General features: G+C 43.6%; 1 long non-coding RNA gene across 1 annotated transcript; it reads right to left on the minus strand.

Moving 5' to 3' along the window:
- Window positions 1-220: 220 nt before the first annotated feature.
- On the minus strand, window positions 221-6,019 carry LOC310852957. The gene is made up of 3 exons (XR_014568482.1): window positions 5,963-6,019; window positions 4,052-4,240; window positions 221-302 (listed from the first exon to the last, which is right to left on the minus strand). It is a non-coding gene; the product is annotated as an uncharacterized lncRNA (long non-coding RNA).
- Between the last annotated feature and the right edge of the window lie 330 nt (window positions 6,020-6,349).

Genomic DNA, 6,349 nt, shown 5'->3' on the forward strand with positions numbered 1-6,349 from the left:
CGCTTCCCTTGATGGCTGCGAGTAATTTAGCTCAGACGAGGAAATTTCACCCTAGATTAAGTATGATGAGGCAGTATCAGTCAGTGGAGGCCAAACAGTGAGGGCTTGATGAGTTCGGAAGAAATTTATATGCAGCTGGCTGAATGCAAGATGAGTTCAAAGAAATGATGGACCTCTTTCTCCCAGTCTTTAGCCATGGAAAGGAGCCAGGCTTAGTCTCTTCCACGTCCAAAGCTCTCCCTCCGCCTGCTTCCACCTCCGCAAGTCTGCTCCATTTTTAATAGCTCATTGGCAGAAATGTCCTAGAACGAAACGGTACTCTTATTTTTGCAATGGAAGAGGCCAAGGACCAGGCTTTTTGCACCCAATCCCCCGCCCACAAAATGTCAGCTGGTTGTAATTATGCATAGGAAGCTGTCTTACATCGAGTCAGACCATAGGCGCCGACTCCATGGGGCCTGAGGGGGCCCAAGCCCCCTCAAAAATTCGTTTGGGGGGGCTCCGCCCCCCCAATAATTTAAGAAAATTATTACTGTAAATTTCGCTCTATAACACGGAGATTTTTTCTCCTAAAAAGTAAGGGGAAATGTCTGTGCGTGTTATTGAGCGAATGCTGGTCCCTGGAGCAGGAGCGCAGGGGCAAAAATAAGGCAAAAATAAGATCGGGCGGTCGGTCGGGCGGAGGGAAGGTGGAAGCTGCTGCTTTCCTGCATTCTGCCTCAGGGTCTTACTGCCCTCCCGCTTCTGTTGCTGCGTTTGCTCAAACTCAACAAAGAGCAGGGAATCCCCTGCCCTCCTGGCAAGCAGAGGGTTAAGGAAAGGATCGAGTCCTTCCTTCTAATTCTTTCCTAGTCACACTGCGTGCAGGCTCCAGCCCACCACCTCCTCCTCTCCGTGCTCTAGGGACTCGCAGGTGGGATAGAGAGAGAGGGCTGGCTTGGGGGGGGGACTTTTGCCTTCCTTTCCTCCCCCCCCCACCCCGTTAAACTCCTCCCCTGCATTCTTAGCCAGCTGCTTATCCGCACACCCCTCTTGTGCTTCTTGTCCCTTCTGTGTTTTTCCTTCCCTCCCCATTTAAAACGTGGTGACAAAGCACGGATCCACATGGATCCTCAGGATTTTTGCATTGGGTCACCCCAAATTCACCATCAGATCACATTACATGTCCATGGCTACAGTCTGTACCAAAAAAATCACGCACCCACTGTTGCCTGGGGCTGCAATGGTGCAAAAACGTGGTTACAAAGCATGGATCCACAGGATCTTTGCACTGGGTCACCCCAAATTCACCATCAGATAACATAGCATGTCCATGGCTACAGCCTGCACCAAAAAAATCACGCACCCACTGTGGCCTAGGGTCACAGTGGTGCAAAAACGTGGTTACAAAGCACGGATCCACATGGATCCTCAGGATTTTTGCATTGGGTCACCCCAAATTCACCATCAGATCACATAGCATGTTCATGGCTACATCTTGCACCAAAAAAATCACGCACCCACTGTTGCCTAGGGTCACAGTGGTGCAAAAACGTGGTTACAAAGCACGGATCCACATGGATCCTCAGGATTTTTGCATTGGGTCACCCCAAATTCACCATCAGATCACATAGCATGTCCATGGCTACATCTTGCACCAAAAAAATCACGCACCCACTGTTGCCTAGGGTCACAGTGGTGCAAAAACGTGGTTACAAAGCACGGATCCACATGGATCCTCAGGATCTTTGCATTGGGTCACCCCAAATTCACCATCAGATCACATAGCATGTCCATGGCTACATCTTGCACCAAAAAAATCACGCACCCACTGTTGCCTAGGGTCACAGTGGTGCAAAAACGTGGTTACAAAGCACGGATCCACATGGATCCTCAGGATCTTTGCATTGGGTCACCCCAAATTCACCATCAGATCACATAGCATGTCCATGGCTACATCTTGCACCAAAAAAGTCACGCACCCACTGTTGCCTAGGGTCACAGTGGTGCAAAAACGTGGTTACAAAGCATGGATCCACATGGATCCTCAGGATTTTTGCATTGGGCTACTCCAAACTCACTGTCAGATATTAAAAATCTTTATAAAATAGAGAATTAAATACATACAGAATGTTAAATTTTCAGTTTTGAAATATTAGTACTAGTTTAGTACTGTATTTCTATATTACTATAGTACTGTATTAGTTATTTTCAAATACTTAAATATTTTTAGGGTGTAAGACCCAATTAAAGCCCGTTATTTACATACAGTATTACAGTATTTACATACAGTATTAGGCATACTGTATTAACTTTATTAACTGTATTAAAGCATTAACTCTGAGATATTATTTTTATTTAATGAAGCCTCAGCCTTATTCAAAGTAAGCTTAAATTAGCTATTTCACTTATTAATCAAAGTGCTATTACTGTGCGACAGCAATATTTTATCTTTTATTCTTTTAATGATAGCTTAGGATTTATTTAAATATCATTTCAGTCTTTTCAGAGCTATATATTCACTGCTCTGTAATAGTCTATAAGCATAATTGTTACTGTAAATTAAATTAGCTTTTTACGAAAATACCATGCGTGTTTATGTTTTGTTTCTTTTTTCAAAGCCAAAAAGTGTTTCAGGCTTGTCGAGTTTCCCGGAGTGTGGAGTTATAGAGAGTCGAGTTTTCGGGGTTCTAATGTTGATCATATGACTCTAAAATACTTTTAAAAAACTTTAAAACTCACTAATTTTCATCTAAAATTTAGAAAACTTCCTGGGGCAGGACCCCGGTATGGGCCCCCCCAATATTTTTTATAAGTCAGCGCCCCTGAGTCAGACCATTGGTCCATCTAGTTCAGTATCGTTTACACTGATTGGCAGTGACTCACCAGGGTTTCTTGCAGGGGTCCCTCCCAGTCCCATTGGAGATGCCAACCAGGGAATGATCCTAGAATCTTCTGCATGGAATATGGATGCTCTACTATTGAGCTATGGTGGCCCTTCGCCATTTCTTAAGAAGAAAAGATTCTGCACATGTTCAGAGGCATTCAACTAAGCTTTACTCAGAGTAGACCAATGAAATTAATGAACATGGCGAAGTTAAGGTTCATTAACTTCAATGGGTCTACTTTGTATAAACCTTACTTGATTGCCATCCAAAGCCTTGCTCTCTAATCCTGGGTACTGTTTGTTTGATTTTGATATTTCCATCCCTCCTTCCTAGCTAACATCAGTAAAAAAAAATGAATTTAAGGTCTGGAGCCCATGAAATCAACACTGTTTTAGAAAACAAAAACCGGACAGACATATTTATGTACGCTATATGATGGTAGTTATTAGGTGGTAAAAGAAAGGCCCTCTGTGTATGCTTAAGAGCACTATTTTCATTTTCATTATGAACAAGGGCTGAATTAGACCACTGAAAATAAATTCCAGGGTCTAGCCCTAAGTAGGAATGAGCAAATTTGTCAATTTCAGCTTTTTCTCAGTTTTCCATTTTTCTGACCTTAAGTTCAGTTCTCCACATTTCTACATCAGTTTGCTTTTTTTAAAAAAGGCCACATGACAATTCAACACTTTAAAAGAAATTTCTCATAATATACACATGTGTATGCCGTTCTGCCTAATATACACATTTTTGCAAAAAATATAATGCATTTCTGTATGCCATTTTCACCAATATTTTCACACTTCGCCCTAATAAAGAATGGCAGTGTTTTGGTTCACGTATTGATCCGCAAAGAGCAAACTAGGTTCACCTTTACATGCAAAACTGAATCCAATTCCTTCCTTCCCTACTCCTAGGCTGAATGTTTGTGCCTGTTGGGTGATTGTGCACAATCAAAAGTAATTCAACTTCCCACAGCAGACAAAGTGTAACAGAGGCTGTTTTACTTAGTAAACGCAAAACACACTAGACCAGGCATGGCCAAATTTGGCCCTCCAGATGTTTTCGGACTACAACTCCCAGCATCCCTAGCTAACAGGACAAGTGGTCAGGGATGATGGGAATTGTAGTCTCAAAACATCTGGAGGGCCACATTTGGCCATGCCTGCACTACACATACACTATACCTAGTTGCTTCAAGAAGGCTCCTCTCTCTGAGCCCAGAGAGGTTTTTCAGCTTTCAGAGTCCTTTCTCCAAAGTCCTGCAACTTCAGTCCTCTGTTTCTTCTTCACAAGTCTTTCCAGCTCTTCTCCACAATTCTTCACCAGAATGTTGTAAGTGGAGCTTCTAATAAGAGCCAAAGCTACATGCCAGTCTGCACAGCAACAGAGATATGACAGTCATGAATGTTCTGCAGCTTTATCCTGGGGGGGGGGAAGCTTTTGTACCATCTTATGGGGGATGCGGGTGGCACTGTGGGTTAAACCACAGAGCCTAGGACTTGCCAATCAGAAGGTCGGCAGTTCGAATCCCCGTGATGGGGTGAGCTCCCATTGCTCGGTCCCTGCTCCTGCCAACCTAGCAGTTCGAAAGCACATCAAAGTGCAAGTAGATAGATAAGTACCACTCCGGCGGGAAGGTAAACGGCATTTCCATGCACAGCTCTGGTTCACCAGAAGCGGCTTAGTCATGCTGGCCACATGACCCGAAAGCTGTACGCCGGCTCCCTCGGCCAGTAAAGCGAGATGAGCGCCACAACCCCAGAGTCGGCCACGACTGGACCTAATGGTCAGGGGTCCCTTTACCTTTAACTTTACCATCTTATGGAGAATTCACTCATTCCTTAACATGCTAAGGAGCCCAGATTAATACTATGCCTGGAGGAATGGGTCAGCTGGTGGCAAGTTAATATGAAGCTGTGTGGTGGTCAGAAGTGTCTCTAGCAGCAGGCTGGCCTTCCCTCTTTGCAGCATTGCAGAGTCCCTTTGGCAGGCAAACCTACTAGCTCAAGAAAATAGCAGGAATTGTCCCTCCCCTTTGTCCTTTCCCAGCCTCCTTTTTTGGTTCTACACAAATGGAATGTTAAGCCGCCAATTGTATCTCAACACTGCTTTTTGCTCGTTCCATCTATCTCAATCTCACCTGCCAAGCGCGAGGTGACAATTAATGCTGCCCACATTGCCTGAGTGTCATTGCAGCTCCCTGGCAGGGAGATGTGGAAAGTAGAACTCTGGTAGCCAAGTGTAATTGGGAGTGTCCAAGATGTTCTGCTAAACAAAAACCCCCAAGACCCCACTGTGCTAAAGCTCTGGAAAGAAGTGTGGAAGCCACTGGAAACAAGATGGGCAAATGCAAGGTGTGACAGGCAGTTCTCAGACCTTCAATAGCAGTGCAGACTGTAAAACAGTTTCCAAGTTTCCCTGTCCTTTTTCCACACATGATTGACTGCCATGGGAGCAGACAGCAGTGCCAAATTTACATATAAGCTGAACATGCTATAGCTTAGGGCCCCACTCTCTTGGGGGCCCCCAAAAAAATTTAAAGGAAAAAAACCTGGATGTACATTTCCAAAATATAAGATAAAAAACAAATAAAATAAAACCTACATACAGCAACAGTGCTTTGTTTTGTGTTATGTTGTGTAGGTTCCTATGATATAAGTAATGGGCCCCGCCTTCTAGCCTGCTCCCTAAAATATTACTGGTTTGCTATTATTATTTCATGTTATAGCAAGTTTCTAGAGACTAGATTATGAGTCTTTGTAAATTGTGTTTCTAAAGGAACTTTTGTTATTGCCAAATGCCAATGTGTTTGCATTACTAAGTTTGTTATGAATAAAAAAATCATTTTAAGTTAGAGCTTAATAATTATTTCACTATTAATATAGTTCTTCTTAATTGTATTTCACTATTAATATACTTCTTCTTAACTCTATTTCAGTTCAACAATTACATTGATAAAATACCTGTTTTGTTATGTGCAAATGGCTTTAGATACCTATTAGGTCGATAAATTCCCATATAACATATACTCAACACAAAAAAGTGACAATTTGTTGTTGACAAAGGACAGCTGGACATATAAAGGGCCCCATTACCTTCAGCAGCTTAGGGCCTCATCAAACCTAAATCCGGCCCTGGCGGGCTAGATGTCATGATGTCACAATATATTAAAGTTCTACTAGCAGGGCTCCACGTGTGATTGGCTGTCATGAGGGAGGTGGAATGTCATGATGTCACAACATACTAAAGCTCTACTAGCTGGACACTGCAGCAGGGATAGCAAATGTGGTGCTCTGTGGATCTTTTGGACTACAACTCCCATCAGCCCCAGCCAGCATGGCCAATGGTGAGAGATGGTGGGAGGTGTCGCCCACCACATCTGGAGGGCACCGTGTTGACTATGGCTGCACTGCTGAGAGCGTTAAGCATGAAATTGCTGGTATTAGTAAGGGATGCGTGTGGCGGCTGGAACTTGTAACCTA

This window comes from Podarcis gaigeae (genome assembly GCF_964106915.1).
Source record: "Podarcis gaigeae genome assembly, chromosome: 9".
Lineage (NCBI taxonomy): Eukaryota > Metazoa > Chordata > Lepidosauria > Squamata > Lacertidae > Podarcis > Podarcis gaigeae.